The sequence below is a fragment of the Tiliqua scincoides genome, chromosome 1 (genome assembly GCF_035046505.1).
Source record: "Tiliqua scincoides isolate rTilSci1 chromosome 1, rTilSci1.hap2, whole genome shotgun sequence".
In the NCBI taxonomy this organism is placed as follows: domain Eukaryota; kingdom Metazoa; phylum Chordata; class Lepidosauria; order Squamata; family Scincidae; genus Tiliqua; species Tiliqua scincoides.
Window position 1 is genome coordinate 3,390,795 of NC_089821.1, and position 24,844 is coordinate 3,415,638.

The following is a 24,844-nucleotide window of genomic DNA, read 5'->3' on the forward strand; positions in this document are numbered from 1 at the left end:
TTTTCTCCCTGAGAGGAGAAAAATCGTGTGGTGTGACCATGACAAGGTAAGAAACACCATTTTGGCACTTTTTTCCATCTTAAAGGTATTTAAATGGTAACCCCAATATCTGCAGATTTCAGTATCCTCTGGGGTTTCTGGAATGAAATTCCCACGTATACCAAAGTCAGGCTGTATGGATCACTGCTGCAGAATCAGAATTGTTCTGTTTATAAATACATATTCCTCAGATATGTTCTCCTGACTTTAAAAGGCTATTTAAATCATTTCCCTCCCAGCTTGACTGTCTCTGTAAGGAGGTCAGCATGTGAAAATGTTTTATAGTGACCAAAATGCTTGAATAATTGATAAAGTTTCAAATAACCCGGCCAACTTAAGGGTACAATTCTGCACACAGTGAGGTGGCTTAAGTTCAGTTAAGTCAAAGTGATTTATGAAGGACTCACATAAATACTTCTTTGGAAGTAAATTCAGTTGAACTCAACAAGGCTGCAATCCTATAACACTTTCCTGGGAGTAACCCCCATTGAACACAATGGAATTTACTTCTGAGTAGATTGCACTGTGAGACTTATTTGTGAGTTGAAATGCATAAGATTATTCTGTATTTTAAGATGTTTCTAATTGCACATTTTACCCATATGCAAATTAGATGAGTGTGATAGAAATCTCTCTCTCTCACACACACACACACACACACACAATCATTTTGCTAGAAATTATGTGGAACCAACCGTATTGGCCTCTGCCTTTCCATTGGACCATTTCAGTGACGTGGAGAGGGGGGATTTGCTGCATGGGTAACAGCCTATCCTCCATACCTACTTTACACAGGCTTTGCGCACTGGAGAGGACACTCTGTTCCAGAACCACCATTCAGAGCGTGACACCATAGTCTTCAGAGACTGAAGGATGCCAAGAATGATGAATGCTCTGTACTCGAATACTTGTCCATGATATAAAATTATTACCTGAATCTGGGTGGGTTTTACACCTTTACATGTATCCAGCAACAGAATAAAGGGGCTCCTTATGGTGGCAAATGTGTGGTTTATGTCTTATTCAACTCTTTGCTAGGCATTGTTTATTTTGTGGCCATGATGATTTATTATGCTCTGTTTATTCTCTTGAGGAAAAATGAGACGCAACAAAGACAACTTTGAGAGATTTTGACTTTTGGAGAACACAGTAAATCGTTAATTTTAAATCTAAAGGCTCCGTATTGATTGCGCAGCCTGATAAGCAGTCAACATGTGGATAGCTAATGTTAACACAATATGCACTGACTTACAAAGGCTACTGAATGAGTAAGCTAACACACTTGGGGCAAAATTCAGCCTTTAGTCGTGGAAGACTTGTTGTTGGCAACCTTCAGTCTCAAAAGACTATGGTATCGCGCTCTGGATGGTGGTTCTGGCACAGCGTCTAGTGTGGCTGAAAAGGCCGATCTGGGAGTGACAATCCCTTCCACACTGGGAGCAAGTGCAGTCTGTCCCTAGTCTGTCTCCCTGGCTGTGGGCCTTCCTTCTTTGCCTCTTTGCCTCAGACTGTTGGCCAAGTGTCTCTTCAAACTGGGAAAGGCCATGCTGCACAGCCTGCCTCCAAGCGGGCCGCTCAGAGGCCACGGTTTCCCACCTGTTGAGGTCCACTCCTAAGGCCTTCAGATCCCTCTTGCAGATGTCCTTGTATCGCAGCCGTGGTCTACCTGTAGGGCGCTTTCCTTGCACGAGTTCTCCATAGAGGAGATCCTTTGGGATCCGGCCATCATCCATTCTCACGTGGAAGACTACGCAATGGGCATGACTGTATTTTAGGGCCTGCTCCTTTAGCACTCTTGCTCGACAGTGATGACACACTAGTGCAGTGTTTCTCAACATGTGGTACTCGTACTGCTGGAAGTACTTGACGTGCTGTCCAGTGATACTCGTGACACCCCTAAACCCTCACCACCTGGCAGCGAAATAAGCAATACAATGGAACAAGCAGCAGCAGGAGGTTCAGTTCAGCAGTAAGAACTCCAGTGAGCACTTTTTGCATGCTCAAAAAAGTCCTCCTGTCTGCCCTGAGCCTCTTACTGACATTTGTCACATTGTGTTTGGCCTCCCACTTTAAAAGTAACTGGCAATGACATCTTCACCAGTTACTTCCAGTGGTACTTTCAATAGGTGGACTTTTTGAAGTAGTACAGTAGGGGACAAACGTTGAGAAATGCTGCATGCGCAATATTCTGAATTGTGGTTCTGCATTGTTGTTGGCAGGGACTTCAGATCCAAAATGGATGGAAAAGCCCTCCATGATTGCCTTAGCTTGCCAGAAGTCCACAATCTGCACAGTTATCTCAGATTACACAGGCCTACAAAATTGAGGTTCAGAAAAGTTTTTCCCAAACTTTATGGCGGTTTGATATGAATTTGGGCTGCCGGTTCAAAAAATGGCATCCGTTTTGTCCTGTCATGTCTAGTTTTGGAGATATGGTATAGCCTCATTAGTGAATGGTTTAAGCAGCTTCCTCATGAGGAAGCCAGGAGGCAGGGAGGAGGTGGGAGGGAGGGCTGTGGGCGGCCGTGGGGGCAGGCAGGGAACAGTAGGTGGGGCTGGGATATGGCAGTTATGCCGGATCCTAACCCCCAACCCCGGGGAGAACAGAGTGGCTTCAAGCCATTCCGCTCTCCTTGGACTTGCGCCACCTCCAGAGGTGGCACAAGTCCGAGGAGACCCATAGGGGAAAGAGCACCTTTCCCAGGGGTAAGGACAAAGTTTCCCCTTGCCTCTGGCTGAGTTGCTTTTGGCCCCTATCCTGTGCTGAATACAGCACAAGCCTCCTGGTTTGCTTGTTCCAGTGCAGGATAGGATTGCACCCTTAGTTGCACAGAGATACACAAACAATAGACTCTACATGGTCTGGATATCTACAGTTTGAGAAATGATACCAACCCCAACCTACAAATTCATGGGACTCGTGGTAGCCTGAGTTCAGAGCAAGAGGTTTTTCAATAGAACTTATGGCATAAAAACTTTTCCCACCCTGCTTACCACCTTTAGAATATTTTCCTGAAAATGTCCTTTCCCCCCAAAAGACAAGACCTAACAAATGTTTTTAACAGACCTTGTTTTTGTTGTTGAGTGATCTGTAAAAAAAAAAGAGTTTTGTGTCCCATACTAGGATGTTCTGAGGAGCTTCAGTAGTTTGAAAGAAAGTGCTGCATCTACACAGCTCTCCAGATGTCACATGTTGTTTGTGGGTTTTAAATGATTCCGTTTACATTTTCTAAAAGTGTTGGACAGTATCTTTCATCAAGCAGAAATACTGTCCTGAAATGAACTGGTCGGGAGCATTTTGATCACAAAAGAAAATGGCTTATTGTCTTGACCCACAGAATCTAATCAAGGTGATACACAGAAGCACAGTGTTTTTCCAGTATGTGATGATGGTCTGATGATGGCCTGAGTAGTCAAGAATATCTTCATTTCCCAGCTCACTTGGAAACAAGTCTCACAGTTTCACCTGTTTTATTTCACTGAGCCTGGCTGTAGATCTCACACTGAAGTACCTTACTATTTTCTATTCTGAGTTGCTGTTTATCCTCTTGTAGACAACAGTGCCTTACCTATATACAGTAAATCAGTGTTTCTCAAACTGTGGGTCAGGACCCACTAGGTGGGTTGCAAGCCAATTTGAGGTGGGCCCCCATTCATTTCAATATTTTATTTTGAATACATTAGACTTGATGTTACCATAGTATGTGACTGCATTTGGGGAAATGTTACAGACCTGTATTTTAACAAGCTACTATATACAGTATATTCTTTTAACAATGATAGTCAATGGGACTTACTCCTGGGTAGGATTGTGGCCTAAGATTGTGAAAAATTTTCCCACTTGATGATGTCACTTCTGATCATGACATCACTTCCAGTGGGTCCTGACAGACTCTCATTCTAAAAACTGGGTCCTGGTGCTAAATGTGTGAGAACTACTGCAGTAGATAGTTTGGTCCAAAAATGCTATTGTCCCAGCATCCATGCAGAATCCGCTGAAAGAAATACCCAGCTGGAAGCACACAGTTAAGCAACTACTGAATGCTGATAATTTTCCTGATGTGGATTTTCTGCTCAAAGACCTAATCCCATTTTAAAATATCATGCATGTTGCTATCACTACTGTTTTATCATTTGTCAACAAATCAAACTATCTACTTTTGCAGCCCTCATGAGAGATTTTAAACCACTGACATGCAATTCCAGTGCATTTTTTTAAATACCGAACTTGATTGTCACCTATGATATTTCAAAGATCACTCCTCATATAGACATCATGCTGGAAATTAGATGCAGGGCTTTGCTTTCCATGGAACATTATGCAGAGACACTCTGGCTAATAAATCTTGGTAGCTAATGCATTCCAGATGGAAGCCATGTCTCACAGATTTAACCTTCCTAAACCCTTCCAAAAATTCCTCCCATCGAAAGCTCTCTGAATAAGACGTATAGGACTGAAATGGAATCATTAATATATAGCATCTACATATCATTCCAGATTATAATTACTTGTGGAAACTCTCATATCTTTTCACACAGATATACAATGTTTGTACAATCAGTGAAAGGGAAGAACACCAATCACATAACCATACAGGAGGGTTTTTTTTATTGGTTTCTTTTTAATCTCCAAACCTTTAATGCCATTAACAGATGCTGTAAAGAGAACATCTACCACTGTGGCCTTAACTTTTGTACATGCATAACAAACGTTGGGAGAAAAAAAGAGGGATCAGGTCTCTCACAGAAGTCACTAATTAACATCACTGTTTAATCATGTCACTATGTTGAGCAGGCTACATCATTAGTTTATGTCAGACTGAAGCAGTGAAACATCTAAACACCTCCATGTAGATCTTTACAAATGCAGTCATGTGAAATGGGAAGGTCGGTGTTAGACAAGACGACAACTACACCTCTGGTATTAAGAAACCATTACAAATTGCCATGATAATAGGCTAAAGTCATGTTTGCTTCTTTGCTAGAATGGTTTCCAAGGCCACGTTCATTTTTAAAATCATGCAAAGATACTACGAATCAACGCTGATGTTATAATTCTTCTGCCTTCAGTACTTTACAGTTAATGGTGAAAGCTACAGAACAGAATACATGAATTCAAAACTCAAAAAGGAGGACACCAAGGGTCCCTTTATGCTCAAATGCCCTGAATCTGAAAAACTTAGCACTTTGAAATGTCATTGATTTGAGTGGGAGAATTAAACATGTGAACTGTTTGTTTTGTGCCCAGTGAAATCAATGGACTTTAAAAGTGCTTCACGTTACTGAAGGTTATTTTTTTCCAAACAAAACAAGTTTGTGAAATATATAAATTATTTGTTCAACTAAGTTTAAAAATAATAATAATAATAAATAATAAAACTTTATTTTTATCCCGCCCTTCTCCCAAAAAGGGACCCAGGGCGGCTAACAACATATAAAACAGATTAAAACATAATTTCACAAACAGATAAAAACATATTAAAAAACACATTAGCAGAACCCATAAAAACAGTAGTCAGAAGAGTCAGAATAAAAGAGCATAAAACAGCAGTTCTTAGAGGAATTGGGCCTGTAAAAAAGCAACTAAAAGATATATAAAAGATGTTAAAAAGGCCATAACGTCAGAAGGCTTGGTTAAACAACAAGGTCTTCAGGCCTCGCCGAAAGGTCTCAAGAGAGGGAGCCATTCTCAAGTCAAGGGGAAGGGAGTTCCACAACGTTGGTGCCACTACTGAGAAGGCCCTATTTCTTGCCGCCGCCCCACGTACCTCCTTAGGCGGCGGCACTTGTAAAAAGGCCTTCTCTGATGACCTGAGAGGATGAGCCGGATTGTACGGGAGAAGGCGATCTCTAAGATAACCTGGCCCAGAGCAATATAGGGCTTTAAAGGTCAAAACCAGCACCTTGAATTGGGCCCGGAAACGAATGGGCAGCCAATGTAGCCCCCGGAGAAGCGGGTTGACAGAGTCAAACCGCCTAGCTCCAGTGACCACACGGGCCGCCGCATTCTGCACTAATTGCAGTTTCCGAACCGTCTTCAGGGGCAGCCCCACATAAAGCGCGTTACAATAATCTAAGCTCGATGTCACCGTAGCATGGATCACCGTGGCCAGGTCTGCACGATCCAAGTACGGACGCAGCTGGCGCACCAGCCGAAGCTGAGCAAAGCCCCCCCTAGCCACAGCCGCCACCTGGGAATCCAGGAGCAGCTGCGAGTCCAGGTGGACCCCCAAGCTGCGGACCTGCTCCTTCAGAGGGAGTGCAACCCCATTCAGAGCAAGCTGATAATCCAGCACCTGCATCGAGGATTTCCGAACCAGGAGAGCCTCTGTCTTATCCGGATTTAATTTCAGCTTGTTAGCCCCCCATCCAGATCCTCACTGCTTCCAGACAGTGCTCCAGGCCCTCAACCGCCACCCTGGAGTCTGGAGGAAAGGAGAGATAAAGGTGGGTGTCATCAGCATATTGATGACACCCCACTCCAAACCCCCGGATGACCTCTCCCAGCGGTTTCATGTAGATATTAAATAGCATGGGGGACAGAATTGAGCCCTGCGGCACCCCGCACCTCAATGGCCAGGGTGTCGAACAGGCATCCCCCAGCACCACCATCTGGGACCGACCTTCCAAGTAGGAGCGGAACCACCGCAAAACAGTGCCTCCAACTCCCAACTCGGCCAATCGGCCCAGAAGGATACCATGGTTGATGGTATCGAAAGCCGCCGAGAGGTCCAGCAGGACCAACAGGGACGCACTCCCCCTGTCCAGTCCCCGGCGTAGGTCATCCACCAAGGCGACCAAGGCAGTTTCCGTCCCAAAGCCCGGCCTGAAACCAGATTGAAAAGGATCCAGATAATCCGCTTCATCCAAGACCCTCTGGAGTTGGGCCGCCACCACCCGCTCAATTACCTTGCCCAGAAACGGGATGTTGGAGACTGGCTGATAGTTGTTCAACACAGTGGAATCCAGGGAGGGCTGCAAAAAAACCTGCAAAAGCAACAAATCCTAACACAGAACAGGTGATGGCTTTCGCTGTATCACCTGAGAGGTACTCCAGGAAGGCAAAAACATTCAGAGCATTTACGGAAAAACTCTGCTATTATACAATTATACTGGATGCGTTGTGTGTGGGCAATCCTGCACTTTTATGTAATATGACCCAGTCCCTGTATATGCATATGAAAATAATAATTTAAATTTAAAAAAACTGGCAATTTGGTATTACATCTGCTGTTTTGACTTCATCTTATCCAACATGTTTCTTGATCCTCTGATCAGACTTCAATCCACTGAAATAGCCAAAGATCTGTACTCTCCCCCTCCACTTTTCGTATCTTTTTCCTGCTTTTGATACAGTTGATTACTCTCTCCTGCTAAATGCTTCATGCCAAGTTTCCGTGACCCTTTTCTCAACTAGTTCTTTCCTAATTGTTCATTCAATGTTATTATAGGGAGAAGTTTTTTCTCTGCTCCTTCTCACTCTGCTGGATCTCAACTTCATGATCTATTAGTAGAGGTGCTTTTTTTTTTTTTGTTAAAAACACAAAACACCACATTTTGTGTTTAAAATATCCGAATAAAAACAAAAAACACCACATTTTGCGCACTTTGCATTTTGCACATAAAAGGTGCAAAAGAGAGCGACTAAGATGATTGCTGGGCTGGGGCACCTTCCTTATGAGAAAAGGCTATGGTGTTTGGGCCTCTTCAGCCTAGAAAAGAGGCGCCTGAGGGGGAACATGACTGAGACATACAAAATTATGCATGGGATGGACAGAGTGGATAGGGAGATGCTCTTTACACTCTCACATAATACCAGAACCAGGGGACATCCACTAAAATTGAGTGTTGGGAGAGTTAGAACAGACAAAAGAAAATATTTCTTTACTCAGCGTGTGGTTGGTCTGTGGAGCTCCTTGCCACAGGATGTGGTGATGGCGTCTGGCCTGGACACCTTTAAAAGGGGATTGGACAAGTTTCTGGAGGAAAAATCCATTACGGGTTACAAGCCATGATGTGTATGTACAACCTCCTGATTTTAGAAATGGGCTATGTCAGATGCAAGGGAGGGCACCAGGATGCAGGTCTCTTGTTACCTGCTGTGCTCCCTGGGGCATTTGGTGGGCCGCTGTGAGATACAGGAAGCTGGACTAGATGGGCATGTGGCCTGATCCAGTGGGGCTGTTTTTATGTTCTTAACTACAATTCCCAGGAGGCCTTGCAGGTCTCTTGTTATCTGGTGCGCTCCCTGGGGCATTTGGTGGGCCGCTGTGAGATACAGGAAGCTGGACTAGATGGGCCTATGGCCTGATCCAGTGGGGCTGTTCTTATGTTCTTATTTTGGTGTTTTAAGATATTTTCCAGAAATTAAAAAAGATCACTTTTCTAGTTAGAAATAATACTGTGGCTGCATCTGCTGGCACTATATCTCCTACCTGGTACACTTTTAAACTGTTTAAAATTAACAAAAATGAGAACTTGGAGTGAGAATCTGAATAAAAACACATAACACTGCTTTCTGCCTTTTTCATTTTTTTTTCCAAATCACAAAATCTGTGAAATAATAAAACCATTTTCAAACACCTTTAACTATTAGAAAATACCATCCACCAGCTAAGACTGCAAACTGTCCCTGAGCAAACTCAGTGAGTCCCATGATTTTCAACACCACCTGTACTGTGGTAGACAGTTCTACCTCTCTATCCCAGAGCAATATCCCACCCTACAACCCTTTACTGCCTGGCCACAGTTTCCACTTGCAAGTTTTATCCCTGTCTCAACACATCTGTGTCCAATACTGAACTTCTCACGCTTCTTCCCAAGCCACCTTCTTCTTGCACACTCTCTGTCCATTCAGATTATCACTAACCATTCTGTTGGGTCAGGCACAAAATATTGACTTTCTCTTTGGTTCCTCCTGTTCCTTTGCTCCTTAGTACTTGGATGGGAGACTGCCTGGGAATACCGGGAGCGGTAAGCTTATGCCATGATCTTGGAAGCTAAGCAGGGTCAGGCCTGGTTAGTACTTGGATGGGAGACTGCCTGGGAATACCGGGAGCTGTAGGCTTATGCCATGATCTCGGAAGCTAAGCAGGGTCAGGCCTGGTTAGTACTTGGATGGGAGACTGCCTGGGAATACCGGGAGCTGTAGGCTTATACCATAGTCTTTCAAGACTGAAGGTTGCCAACCGTTTTTTGCTCCCCACGTTTGATGTGTATTACATGGCTGCAATCTTATACTCAAAGGCCATCTCATAAATTGCCACTTGCCAGTTGTTAAATGATAATTTAATAATAATAATAATAATACAGGTATTTATATACCGCCTTTCTTGGTTTTTATTCAAGACTTTATTCAAGGCGGTTTACATAGGCAGGCTTATTTAAATCCCCGTAGGGATTTTTACAATTGAAAGAAGGTTCTATCTTACAAGAACCACAACATTCAGATGTTTCTTTCTGATCTGGTTTCACATTCTGGCCTCCATCCTCCCATGTTCAGAGCAGATGGAATAGCTCGACTCAGCTTGTCAGCTGCTTCAAGGTCGCAGGGTGCCAGTGGCCTCGAACTGGTGACCTGCGGATGTTATCAGGCAAATGGAGGCTCTACCCTCTAGACCAGACCTCCTGCCCTCCTGCCTCCTGCTCTAATTTAGCCATTAGAATTTGTTGGTTCAATCCTAACCCAATAGCAACCTGCAGTGGAAATCAGATCCTGCTGCCCCATTGCTGCTGCTACCACAGCAGAGCCAACCCATCCAAAAGGCTGACTGAAACAGTCACCTCAAGCAGCAGATGGTTGGGGGGCTCCCACCTACATCTGCCCACTGATGTCCACTACTGGAAGTGTGGCGGGGAGGAGAGGGTGGGCTGGAGCATCTCCTTTCCTCTTTGGCTGTTCAAATCCAGGAAGCCAGAGGGCACATTCGCCCTCCGGAGACTGGCACATTCCCAGTAAGGCTAGGGCAGCATTTGGCACACCTCTTCAGGTGCTGGGAAGTCCTGAGCTGGACCTGTGCCACAGCAATACAGGGGGAGGGGAGAGAAGCATGCTTGTCATTTTTAGAGAGACATTTTGGTTGAACACCAAAACTGCCAACTAATTAGGAATCCAACCTCTCCTTGGTACAAAGAAGGACAAATGCAGTGGCGACTCATCCATAAGGATAGAAGGGAAATCCTGGTTTCGCTAGTATGACTGCTAGCCGTCTGGAGAAAATGAGAAAGAACTGGGAGGACATGCAGCTCTCAACTTCAAAAGCATTGCACCACTTTTCCGGTCTTTGGTTCAGCTGGTGCTTTCTGAAAAAGCAGATCCATAGCAGAAAAAGTTCTGCTGACTCTCCAAGGAACAATGAAAGAGATAACAGAGACTGAAGCAGGTGCAGATAAACTTCTCCAAACTATCCCAGGCCTAAAGGGTAACTGAACAATAATTTGCAGTTTCAAAAAAAAAAAAAAAAAAAAAGTATTCATGTACTGATGAAGTTCTTGCCTCAGAAAGGCTATTCTTGATATCATGAACCAGGGCTCACCAATGACTCTGACCAGCTGCCTGTGGTCCAAGAGATCCACTCTGTCCTGATGCAAAGCCATTTCTAAAACTATCCTCTCTCTACTGTTTTCCTGGGCCCCAGAGGAGCAGAAGTGAAGATAGCGAATTGCACCAATATATAAATGGCACAATCTCTCAGTGGGTGAAGCGGGTGTTTTGCAAAGGACTCCCACAAGCCTTGACACCAATAGCTGTTTGATGCCCCAAGAGGACAAAAAGAAACAAACATAGAAAGGAAGGGGGGAGAGAATCACCCTCCATCCATAGAGGCAAACTGCCCAGAGCAAGGGTCAAGAATTAGAATCCTGAACATTTGTGAAAATGTGGCTCTTCAGTAGCGAGTTCCCTTCACATAGGCCTTTCTGTGGCACCGAACAAGCCTCTGATCTCTGCACAGAGTCACAGGTCTTCTGCAATTCAGCAGAGACACTGCCTTGTGAGAGCAACACTAAAGGTGCACTTAGCCTGAAAGGACCGCTACATTAGCTTGCAGTGAAGTAGTTAAATGAGAGAGTCCAGTCCTCTGGTTGGCTCCGTTACACTTCCAATCAGATTCCAGATGAACGCAACCATATTGGAAAAGAAAAGGGGTGGAAGGGAGAGAAAATCAAGGCTTCTGCTCCTGGGTTAGGATGCTTCAAACAGCAGCAAAATCAATAACTTTTAATTCCCTGTCCTTCTCCCTGTAAACATGATGGACTGCCAGCCGCTGAGCTCCTACGCCCTGCCTGGCGTTGCATGAGGTCACTCTTGTTTGCTGGCTTCCAGAAAGCTTCTCTCTTTCTCTCTGCTGCCATGACAAAACGCAGCACTTCTGTGGGAACAGGGGTGGCTTCTCATCCTTTCTGTGGGAACGTCTGGGAAACTCAGGCTCTGATAGACGAAAGGCTGCGCTGGGAATTTTTTTTTTCCCCCCAACAAAAAATAAAGAGCTTTTTGGTAATTGAAATTATTGTTCTTTCTTCCTGCAGAAGAAGAAGAGTCTTACTTTGCAGCAAACAGACTGAGAAATGTTAATAAAAAGTCAGATACAGTCAGTGTTGAATGTATACAGACCTAACTAAGGATAGACAAACAACATTGTTGGCAGAGCGGATCTCTGAGAGGTGTTATGCAAATGATTACAGCTCCTGTAGATGTTCACTTCCCAGGCTTCTGGATGAAATGCAAACCCCCAAGCTCATGTTCAAAGTCCCACTTGTTACAGAGACTTTAAACATGATTTTCAAGGGTGAATCTGGCCTTTGCAAATAAGAGGTGGCAACCTCCCATAAACAGAAAGGAGGGCAAGGCAGCTATACTATGAAACTGCTTTGTCAGGTTTTTGGCATCCCAGGCTTGAGATTGTTATTAGCCAGGATGTGGCAGGAGGTCCTGATATCTGGGCCTGGTGTGAAACAACCAGCAAGGCAGCCCAGCTGATGCTATCAACTGTGCCTGCTGCAGGTGGGAGTCACGTGACTTGGAGAGAGATGAGTGCTGAGTCATGTAGGCTATGGAGGAATGGTGCAATGCACCACTGGACAGCCAATCAGAGTGGGTCACAAGACTGTCTTGTGACTATGAGGTCGCCCTACTCTGATTGGCTGGCTCCGGTATATATGGGGCAAGCGCAGACTCCTGGGTGTGGGTTGTTGTGGTGGAGTTTTCTGTGTGCCGTGCCGATGGTTTGTGTACTGATTTTAGACTGCCTTCTCGGGACTGTGACCTGCTGTATCCCTGACTCCTGGACCGTGTGACTGACTGCCCTTCTGCCTGCTCCTCTACAAATACCTGCTTCTGCAACAAACAAGCCTGTGCCTGCTTCTTTGGCTCTGTTTGGGATCGCCTGCTTCTTGTGCTATCTCCCTGCGCTCCTGTGCCACTCTGCTACCGGGGAGGCAAGGGCTATCCTCCCCTGCTGACCTGACATGCTTGTATGCTGAGCCATATATATAAGGGACTGCTAGACCCTATGCAAACTAGATGTGATGCTAAATGTATAAGTAACACTCCAGTTAATGCACAAGGGGGGAATGGCATGGGCCAAAACCACAGCGGGGGAGGGGGGAAGCTTTAGTGTTTGTCCCTGCTGTAGCTCTGATCACAACACATACAGTCCCACGCCCTATTTTAATAAAAAACTGTAAAGGGCATGTGGGAGGGGCACAATCAAGACCAGAAAGGGCATATACAAAGAACACCTGTGCTGTTTTTCAGAGGTCCTGCTCCTTCCTAGCTAACAGGTCCCAGAAGGTGGTGCGGGGGGGGGGGGGCCTGCTTGGCACCCTGGTCAGTGGGTGCAGAGGGGGTCCATCTTATCCTCCATGTTGCTTAGCACCTACACAAAACTGCAGGGAAAGATCATCCAGGGATTTGGAGTGAAGTGCAGACAGTATGCTGATGATATCCAGTTCTACCTCTCCTTTCACCTTTCACTGCGGTGGGGCCTGTTGGAAGCCTTGGAGCACTGCCTGGTGTTGCTGGGAACTGGATGTGGACTAACAAGTTGCAATTAAATCTGGACAAAGCAGAGATCCTCTCGGAGAGGAAACCCACGATGGAGGTGCGAGCCCATCAACCATGCGGTAGCATTCCCTCTGCAGAAGCATAGCTTGGGAGTGCCCCTGGATCCATAGCTGTTCCCAGTCCATCAGGTGACAGCTGTGGCGGGGGGGGCAACTGTGGCCAAACCGCAGCTGGTGCACCAGCTGCCACTATACTGACTTGTTTGGATCTGACCACAGTGGTCCACACCTTGATGTCTCATTTAGATCACTGCTACATGGAGCTGCCTAAGAAGGTGGTCTAGAACTTATAATTAGTGTGGAACGTGGCAGCCTGGGGGGTTGTTGGGACTCGGCAGTTTGCCTCTGTTTGACTGCTGCTCCAGCGACTGCACAGGCTGTTGGTTCATTTTCAGGCTTAATTCAAGATGCTGGTTTTGATCTTTTAAACCCTTTATAGCTTAGAACCAGAGTGCTTGAGGGCCAACTTCTCCTATACATTCTAGCCCAGTCCTTGAGATTGTGAGACAGGGCCCTCTTGCTTGGACCACCTCCAACAGAAGTGAGGAAACAGCAGCAAGGAGTAGGGACTTCTCAGCTATGGCACCACAGTTATGAAACTCTCTCCTTTATATAAACTGCCCCCCTCCCTTACAGCATTCTGGTACAAGCTAACACTATTTTGATTATGGTTGGCGTTTGTGTAGTGCTGAGGATTTTCACAATGCACTACCTTGGGGGGGGAGGGTTAAGGTTTTATGTCTGCTTTTATCGGAACATTTGATGGATGTTTTTTATTGTTTTATTATCATTTATTGCTGCTTTTATTTTTATGTGCTGCTACATTAATGCTACTATATTATGCTTTTATGTATTGCTGATGTTTTTATGACCTTTGGTGCTGCTGCACCTTTTTTCCTGTTTAATTGCAGCATTATTTTCCTATTGATGGTCTTTGCATACTCCGACTTGGGTGCCCACAGTAGTGGGGGAAAGGAAGGAAGGTAAAATGTATTAAATACTAAGCCTCCCCAAGCTATTTAATTATTTTAAAATCCAGGAAATTTTACTCATGTGTAACCCCATCCCTCAGCCATATCTTTCAGTTCTCTTGCTCTTGGCAACTGGTACTTCTCAGATGAATTTTTGTACAGAATTGAAGGAAAAACAAGGAGACTGGATTAGCTATTCAGCATAAGGAGCAACTCCAGAAGGGGACCTGACTGTCTCCACATCAGTCTCCTCAACTTCAAGGCCATGAGCTGCTGCTGCTCTTTTCTGAAATCAAGCCATTGCCCAAGAGGAACCCATCAGGGATGCATGGTCCTGACTTTTGGTCCCATGAGAGTTGAAGCGGTTGGCCCTCTGGATGGTGAGGGAGTGAAAGGGGAGATAAAAGGAGACTTAGAGATGGCAGAGAAATTAAATGAGTTCTTTGCATCTGTCTTCACGGCAGAAGACCTCGGGCAGATACCGCTGCCCGAACGGCCCCTCCTGAACGAGGAGTTAAGTCAGAGGTTAAAAGAGAAGATGTTTCAGACCTCATTGATAAATTAAAGATCAATAAGTCACCGGGCCCTGATGGCATCCACCCTAGAGTTATTAAGGAATTGAAGAATGAAGTTGCAGATCTCTTGACTAAGGTATGCAACTTGTCCCTCAAAACGGCAATGGTGCCAGAAGATTGCAGGATAGCAAATGAAACGCCTATTTTTAAAAAGGGAAAGAGGGGGGACCCGGGAAACTTTGCAGATGACACCAAACTTTTCCGAGAGGTGAAGACCAGAAGTGATTGTGAGGAGCTCCAGAAGGATCTCTCCAGACTGGCAGAATGGGCAGCAAAATGGCAGATGCGCTTCAGTGTCAGTAAGTGTAAAGTCATGCACATTGGGGCAAAAAATCAAAACTTTAGATATAGGCTGATGGGTTCTGAGCTGTCTGTGACAGATCAGGAGAGAGATCTTGGGGTGGTGGTGGACAGGTGGATGAAAGTATCGACCCAATGTGCGGCAGCAGTGAAGAAGACCAATTCTATGCTTGGGATCATTAGGAAGGGTATTGAGAACAAAACGGCTAATATTATAATGCCATTGTACAAATCGATGGTAAGGCCACACCTGCAGTATTGTGTCCAGTTCTGGTCGCCGCATCTCAAAAAAGACATAATGGAAATGGAAAAGGTGGAAAAGAGAGCGACTAAGATGATTACGGGGCTGGGGCACCTTCCTTATGAGGAAAGGCTACGGCGTTTGGGCCTCTTCAGCCTAGAAAAGAGACGCCTGAGGGGGGTCATGATTGAGACATACAAAATTATGCAGGGGATGGACAGAGTGGATAGGGAGATGCTCTTTACACTCTCACATAATACCAGAACCAGGGGACATCCACTAAAATTGAGTGTTGGGCGGGTTAGGACAGACAAAAGAAAATATTTCCTTACTCAGCGTGTGGTCGGTCTGTGGAACTCCTTGCCACAGGATGTGGTGCTGGCGTCTAGCCTAGATGCCTTTAAAAGGGGATTGGACAAGTTTCTGGAGGAAAAATCCATTATGGGGTACAAGCCATGATGTGTATGCGCAACCTCCTGATTTTAGAAATGGGTTATGTCAGAATGCCAGATGCAAGGGAGGGCACCAGGATGAGGTCTCTTATTATCTGGTGTGCTCCCTGGGGCATTTGGTGGGCCGCTGTGAGATACAGGAAGCTGGACTAGATGGGCCTATGGCCTGATCCAGTGGGGCTGTTCTTATGTTCTTATGTTCTTAAGTGGTTGCACCTTGGTTGCACAGCCTTGAGCCCTTGGGCATCAGGCTGACATGAGAGTCCTTGAACTCGGTATTGCCAGTTTCTTGAGCAGGCAGAACACCCCAGGAGAGAATCAAAAGGTGGCTGCAGTGTCCGAAACAGACACAGTTTCCAATTCACTGAGGCCAAATCATCTTTTATTCCTAATGATAGCCCTCTGTCTTCTAGGAACACTGCTGAACACTCCTGATTTTAAAGGACCAGGACAGACTCCCCATTTCAATGCCCATTCTTTCATTCTCATTCCAAGCCAATATATTCAGAGATGACCCAGGGAGCTTGATGATACTTTTTGTACAAGGTGTCTTCAAAACCTTTCTGTTTCCTTACAGCCCCACAGATGACACATGCTAGTCACTTGGTCTGGATTCCCCAATGCTGCATACCCTGACAGCTCGAAGAACTGTAAACTGGCAAGGTATTACTTGAACACTGTACTTTGAGTCAAGCCCAGGGTCACAGTAGTCTCCAGTGCCATCAAAGGCCACAGCTGCTGACACACCAAACTGACATTATCCGACACATTTACGCAGGGATCGTCACCATTGCTAAAGTCTCATATATATTCAGTAAATGAAAAAGAGCCTAAGATAATTTATGGAGGAGTGTGTGGGGGTGATGTCTGGGAAGGCCTTTTCTGTTATGGCATCCCCCTCGTGGAGCTCCCTACCAGAGGATGCCAACATGGTCACCATCTGACCTGCGGAACACAGAAATATTTCTGTTCTGCCAGGATTTGGGTTTTAAAATTCCCTAATTGCAGGTTGTGTGTGCTGCTGATTTCTGGTTTTTTGGTAAACACTGCTTTAATTTGTCATTGATGTTTTTAATTGCCTGCCATCTTGGACTGTCCCCATGAATCCAAAGCACATTTCCCTTTGGTCTGAAGAAACCAACAAACCCAGGAGGACTGGGCATTTTCTTCCACCAGCCATTGGAAGAGGAAGCAATGGCTGCAGCAATGGAACTGGACACTAACGGAGAGATGCAGGCCCTCCCCATCCTGGAATGCTGAGAAGAGGACTGAGCTGTTCTGGACTCCATGGTGGCAGTGTGCTGGAGATGCAGTGGAAGGGCATGGAGGACTCTTGCCAACTTGCTTCCTTCCCCAATTCACTACCTGACAAAGGTTCCCAGCTTACATCAGGTACGGGTTGTCTCTGTGAGACGTATACTGGCTCATAACTGTCTGGGACTGCGTCTCATCTCTAGTCTTGCCTTCTTCCATTGTTTCATTTGGTAGGGGGATCAAAACACAAACAAAAACAAAAAAAACTCCCCTCTCAGTCAAATGAAAGGCATAGATGTACATATAAAAAACCCCTATTTGCATTGTTTCCTATGGAGGAACCTTCCTTTTTACGTCATTTCACTGTAAGTCCAAGCTTTCCACTCCCTAACCCCAACTTATAAAAGGGACCCCCCCCTCAGTTAGGGCAGACAAAAGAAAATATTTATTTACCCAGCATGTAATTAGTCTGTGGAACCCCTTGCCACAGGAAGTAGTGATGGCATCTTGCCTAGATGCCTTTAAGAGGGATTGGACAAATTTCTGGCGGAAAAGTTCATCACGAGTTACAAGTCATGGTAGGTATGTGCAAGCTCGTTTTAGAGGTAGGCTGCCTCTGATTGCCAGATGCAGGGCTGGTCACCAGGACGCAGGTTGTATCTGTTGTCTCGTGCGTTCCCTGAAGCATTTGGTGGGCCGCTGTGAGATACAGGAAGCTGGACTAGATGGGCCTTTGGCCTGATCCAGCCGGGCTCTTCTTATGTTCTTATGACATAGGGAGAGGGCTGACAGGCTCCAAGACCCTGGGTGCTCCCGCAGAGTCGTGCTGCACTTGCACTCAGCACCTGGGACAGATGACCGATTCATGATGTATAAGTTTCAGCTGCTCATATATCTTGGTTGACTTCTCAACAGGGGCAGCCAGAATGGTCTAAGTGCAAAATGAATAAAGGATTCTAACCTCCAGAGTAGATGGATCACATAATCAACCTGCAACAGTGCTAGAGGCCTCTGCAAGACCTCCTTGATCTGTCAGAATGCAGCAGGACACATTGACAAATTCTTAGGTGAAATTTGGCAGCAACTTGGCACAAGTCGGTTTCTTTGAGTGAATTCAGAAGCCTTCCAAGACTATTCTGATAAACTGTCAGACATAATAAATACCTATTTTTGCATGGGCTCTACAGGGAAAGGTTTCTGAGCGTTTGGTACACATAATGTAGGATCTAAAATCAGCAGAACACCTAGGGTAGGAACACAGACATTCCTTTAGATATGTATGTATAATAATTACATATCAGCCGAATACTTCCTTACTTAAAATAATTTGTAATGAATAGTAATGTTGTACAATTATCACATTTGTTGGAGTAATTAACTTCAGAGACAGGCATTTTCTTTTTGACCAGTTGCGAGATTGTTACATATTATAGACATTGGCAAACAAGGCATCCACGGTATATTGGAAGCTGCATAAAATAGATCACCAGTCATAAAGGGCTTTAGGATTAACTCTAGACATTGCCTACAGATCACATCTTACATGTGTATAATGTTTTTGTGTGTCAGAGTACCGTTTATCAAGCAAGCCTGTCCAGCAGAGGGCTCCTTTGAAACAGAATGAGAATAAAACAACAGGACTTCAAGCATACAATTGAAATGTATAGAGGTGAAATGCTGTATATAACATGTGGTTAAGTTTTCCGGTTATTTTAGAAACTAAGTCAAATGTAATGTTTCGAGGACTGGACTGCAAAAAGTTCTGTTACTGATTACTGAGCTCACTTTCATGAAATCCAGGAAATAAAAGTTTACTGTATATAATTACCATGTGTCTTATTTTAAAAAACATGGTGAGATACCTCCCATATTACAAAGGACAGTAGTCCGCTGTCTTCTTGATCTTGGCATTCAAAACAGGTGACCATTCTCCTTCACTGGACAGGGAGTCTGCTTGGATCATGCCACAATTTTTCTCACATCTTTCATTTCCTTACTCCGCCTCCTGTTTAACTTCTTTAAAAAGGAGCGCTCCGGGGGCCCCCAGCTGCCTGAAACTATGGTCACCTGCTCCACAAATGTTGCTTCCCAAAAGTGTGGAATCATACTATTTTATTCTATGTGCATACTACCTCTTCATATATATGCCCTCAAGTTGGCTTACAATATATTGTGGTTAGTCAGTGGTGAATGGTTAAGTACTCTGCACATGTTCAGAGGAATGCCTTGCTACCAATACTTCGAAAAACACTTTGAAGGTGAGCCTTGGTGCAAATGGAGGCCATCTATTCTCTAGCCAGCACCTCCACATACCTAGCTCCAGGTTCCCTCCTACCAGCTTTTGCTCTCTGACAAGGCAGGTGTACAGAGAAGCCCCCTACTGACCTTGCTTCCTGAAATGAGGTCCCCAAGGTCCAACAATTTACTTTCCTAAAGTTTCCGTTCGTCCCCTTGCTGCATCATTTGGCAAGGAGGGAAAGGACAGCTTATACCCCCAGTTCAACTTTCCTCAACTGTTTCAGCATCTCCTACATTGTTCTTATGGAGGGAACACAGGCTGGGATTCCTTTACTTTCCAACCGTATTTTACAAGTGGAAAGAGGAAGGTCTAGAGATGATAGGTAGTGGGTGAACTGGCCCAGTGGCAGTCCAACCGGTTTTGGGCAACTCATTTTGCCCTGCAGTTGTTGCCCAGCTTTGGTCCAGGTGCAGGGAATTCAATCTGGTGAATTCCCAGGTGCAGGGAATTCAGAACACCACCAGACCCGCCAGGCCCAGCAACCTGGCATTATCAACTACGCATGACTGATTGAAAGAGGTGGGTGAAAATGGTGATAAAAAAACAAAAAAACACGTAACGCCACTTTCTGTACTTCTGATTTTTGTTAAAAAAAAAAATCTGTGAAAAATAAAACTTTTTTGTTTATTATTTAACGGGGGTTGCATACGTAATAACTACATTTGCGGACACTATACCACCTATATCACCTACCTAGTACACTTTTAAAGCAATTGTAATTTATAACTATAATGCAAACTTTGAATAAAGACACATAACACTGCTTTCTGCACTTCCAACTTTTAGAATACACACACACACACACACACACACACTCACTCACAAGCTTTTCACCCATCTCTCCTGATAGGGAAGTAAAACAGAGGATCATAAAGGGGCACTTGTCTAACTAACAAGCAGCCTTCTGTCATTTTTACACTACTCTGTATTCTCTCAGTAATGACAAGATACTACAGAAGCTTTCATAATTCCTTTCATATGCTCAGATTTTAATTCTAATAGAATTTCAGTTTAACTTCCTGGTCAGTAAATGTGTCCAAGAGATTACCATGGCCACACTGCTAGATAACTGAACCACTGTCATAAGAGGCATCATCAAGAAGAACAGATATTTCATGTACCGTTATGAGAGCCCAATCCCCCCCCAATGCAGCAGTGTCAAAAAAGCTACTACTTAATCAAGGAGGGGGTGGTTGCAGAGGACTTCTCCCAGTAAGGGAGCATTCATTCCCTTACCTGGGGGTAAGCCTCCACAGAATGGAGGGATCTACAAACTTGCACTAGTAAATGTGCTGGTGTAGGTACAGAAAGGGGTTTAAGATAACTGCTGCCATCACTCAGCGTTGGTTGGTCTGTGGAACTCCTTGCCACAGGATGTGGTAATGGCATCTGATGCTTTTAAAAGGGGAATGGACACGTTTATGGAGGAAAAATCCATTACGGGTTACAAGCCATGATGTGTACGTGCAACCTCCTGATTTTAGAAATGGGCTATGTCAGATGTAAGGGAGGGCACCAGGATGCAGGTCTCTTGTTATCATGTGTGCTCCCTGGGGCATTTGGTGGGGCCTCTGTGAGATACAGGAAGCTGGACTAGATGGGCCTATGGCCTGATCCAGTGGGGCTGTTCTTATGTTCTTAACTACAATGAGTTACTGAACTCATTCCTTCTCTGATCTTAATAATAATAATAATAATAATAATAATAATAATAATAAAACTTTATTTTTATCCCGCCCTTCTCCCTAACAGGACCCAGGGTGACTAACAACATATTAAAAAAACAAATTTTAAAAACATTAATACATAGCAGATAAAAACATTTAAAAACACATTACAGAGGCCATAAAAACAGTAGTCAGATTAAAAGACAGAATAAAAGAGCAAGTCACCGAGGAATCAAGCCTGTAAAAAACTAAAAGATGTATAAAAATGTTAAGAAGGCCAGAAATCAGAAGGCTTGTTTAAACAACAGTGTTTTCAGGCCTTGCCGAAAACTCTCAAGAGAGGGAGCCATTCTCAAGTCAAGGGGAAGGGAGTTCCATAACATTGGTGCCACTACCGAGAAGGCCCTATTTCTTGCTGCCGCCCCACGAACCTCCTTGGGTGGCGGCACTTGCAAAAAGGCCTTCTCTGATGACCTGAGATGGCGAGCTGGATTGTACGGGAGTAGGCCCAGTAAGATATCCTGGCCCAGTATAAGAACATAAGAACAGCCCCACTGGATCAGGCCATAGGCCCATCTAGTCCAGCTTCCTGTATCTCACAGTGGCCTTCCCACCCCCACCCCTTTGCTGTCTAGTTTTGCCCTCTCCCTACTTACGTGCCTCCACAGGTCCATAAGGACCTGCTGGCGTGTGCGGGAAGGCCCCCCGCACTCTGTTAGTGCTGTTTATCATTTCTGTAAGGCGGTCCGTGCTGGTGGAATGCTTGTTCTGCCAGTGGCGTAACCCAGTAGGACTGGGTTGCCCAAAATACAAGCAGCATCAAGATTCCAAAAGGGAGATAAACAAGCTACCCAATGTAGCTCATTTTACTGCTTACATTTTCATTTACAGCAGTCCCTATTTGGAGTGGAATTGTTTAAAAGTGTGCTGACCCACAGAAATCATTTGCTACGTAGAGTTGAAATAAACCAACAGTTTATTTCAAGGAAGGGAAGCCTCAAAATAACTACTGAATATAGCAAACAGAGAAAGAGCCCCAGAAGAACATTCTTGGAAGAACTTTTGAGAAAGCATCCGCCAACTTGCCCCATTCACAGTGCTCATTACACAAAGTTATGCTAAATATTAATGCGCTGATAAATGTTCCTTGTACGAGAGCCTAAAAATCACTGCCTAGTATCCCAGGATGATCCAGGAATTTAATAATTTAAAAGGAGTTCAAAATAGTCATCTGTGATTTTTACAATCAAACTGTCATTAGGCAAAGTTTGACACTCTGGGGCTTCAAACTAATAACTCATTTGGTTATCAGTCTGTTTCAATGCCAAGGATCTTTTAAAAATTAACACCTTTTTTAAAAGCATTGATTAATGAACATTTTCATTTTTTACTCTTTTCAGTCAAGAAATACTTAATTCATGGCTCTGCTTATGGTACTTTATCATGAGCACAACTCACTATTTATGTCACAGAGTTGCATATGTTATCTCCTGTTAATATTGGTGGGACCTGAGCATTAATATTTGTGGCAGAATCAAGCCCATTGGCAATGAGAAAAAGCATCATTTAAATGACTTTCCTAAAAAAAAATTTCACTGACTAAAAAAAATTGTCAGTGGGAGAAGAAAAAACTGCATAAAAGTACATTTAAAATGATATGCACAATATCTGCAGTGATTGTTAGTAGTGACTCAATAAGATTAAACTACACAAAGACCTGTCTTTTCACACTAAGCACTGTGTACGTTCATGGTGCTATACTGCTGTTTGTGGTGGTGGTGATTGTGGCAGTTGTTGTTAATAATAACAATAATTATAATAACACAGGCCTGGGAAATTGAGGGTCAGGAAAAAAAGCTCCCCCCCCCCCGCCAATTTATGATGGTATTATATGAATTTAGGGTGCTGATTCCAAAAATGGCATCAGTTTCGCCCTAAAACATCTAGTTGCAGAGATACGGCAGAGCCTAGTTAATGAATGGTTCAAGTGGCTTCCTTGTGAGGAAGCCATAGCATAGGCTATCATCATCATCATGAGGAGATTTCAAGATACTAAGAACTGTGAATAGAACTTAGGCTGGGAGAAGGCTTAGGCTCATCTCTGGGAGAAGGTCCAAAATTGTGCCAATTGTAATTGGAGCCTTTGAAACAGTGCCTAGAAATCTGAAGAAACATCTCAACGTTCTTGGCTTTGAGCAAATCACACCAGCACAGCTCCAGAAAACAACACTGCTTAGAACAACAACAACAACAATAATAAACAACTTTATTTATATCCCGCCCTTCTCCCTAAAAGGAACCCAGGGCGGCTTACAACATGTTAAAAACAGATTAAAAACATAATTTAACCAACATAAAAAACATATTAAAAACACATTAACAGATACCATAAAAACAGTAGTCAGATAAAAAGAGCATAAAGCAGCAGATCATAGAGGAATCAGGCCTGTAAAAAATACTAAAAGATGTTAAAAAGGCCATGAACTCAGAAGGCTTGTTTAAACAGAAGGGTCTTCAGGCTAGATGCTTCAGGTCTTGGCTAGATCCTGAATTGCAGACTATAACTAGACTATAACTAGCCCAGCATACACTGCGATGAATTACAGGTTGGCAACCTTCAGTCTTGAAAGACTATGGTATAAGCCTACAGCACCCGGTATTCCCAGGCGGTCTCCCATCCTAGCAGTAACCAGGCCTGACCCTGCTTAGCTTCCGAGAGCAGACGAGATCAGACATGTGCAGGGTAACAGTTGCTGTTAGTTAGAAGTAGTATAAGAACAAAAACAAGCACAGCATTGTGGCCTCAGGTATGTTTCTCAGGTGCAATTCACTCCATTGTTTTGCAAGCTTAAGCAAAACTGTTACCCTGCACATACCTGATCTCGTCTGATCTTGGAAGCTAAGCAGGGTCAGGCCTGGCTAGTACTTGGATGGGAGACCGCCTGGGAATACCGGGTGCTGTAGCCTTATACCATAGTCTTTCCAGACTGAAGTTGCCAACCAACCAAGCAAAACTTAAGCATGCATTCCCAATTCTTCCTTCACCCTTCCTGGACAAAAGCCTATTCTGTGTCCAGCAGTTAAACATTCTGTCCTTTGGAAATGAGCCAAGACCATTTCTATTCTTCACTGAATCTTCCACAATTTTAAGGTGTTAGTTCTTCTCTGCACACCTCCTACTCATATCTTGAAGCGTGTAAGACGCTGAGGAGGGGGAGAAGGTAGACATATACACAACGAGAAGCCATATCTACCATTCAACATGCAGTGTTTGATGCCCGATCATCATAGTACAGCTGCCCTACCAAATACATCCTCCCTGCTTCTTTTAGACTTTAAAGACATGGATCCAAAAGACCAACTCTGATAATAACAGTTCAACACACACCGGCATGGGATCCCTGCACCATAACTACTTTGCAAGGTCATCCCCCCTCCATCTTCCTGGCTATATAGACACACTGGACTATGGGCAGCTGGATCTTCTGCTCATTTCCAGTGGATATAGCCTGTGCATAAGGGCTAGTGCAGTCTTGGCTGCATGACTGGGAGGCATGAAAAGGCTTCCTGTTATCATGCCGTGGCTGCTGGGCAGAAACTCATCCAACAAGACAGTAGTGCCGCTGTGTACAGTTGTGTTTCAATGCGCAGTTCCCAGAAACTGGATGCTTCCCTAGGTGAAATTATAGCCTTCTAATGACCACTCTCTTAAAGCCATTGCGAATGCTGGATCACACCTTCTATTAATGCAGATCTGGCATCACAAGACAAGCAACCATGGTACAAATGAGCATACAGAACTCTAACAAAGTACACAGAAGTCACTGGGACAAAGAAGCAGGAGGAGGCATTTATCCCTTCCTTTTCTTTTCAGATTTTTATCTCACCCTCCCACCCCCCAATAATGAGGAGAAAGGCATAAAATACAAAAGGAATCAATTTCTTAAAACACAATAATTAACAAACAATAAAAAAGCAGCAAAT

The 24,844-nt window shown here is 44.3% G+C and overlaps 1 protein-coding gene and 1 pseudogene across 1 annotated transcript in view; one reads left to right on the forward strand and one right to left on the reverse strand.

Annotated features, from left to right (window-relative positions):
- The window catches only part of NPAS3 (neuronal PAS domain protein 3), an 847,937-nt gene that overhangs the window by 361,300 nt on the left and 461,793 nt on the right, over positions 1–24,844 (reverse strand). The gene's annotated exons all lie outside the window — the stretch shown is intronic.
- LOC136638251 (5S ribosomal RNA) lies at positions 23,706–23,827 on the forward strand (annotated as a pseudogene).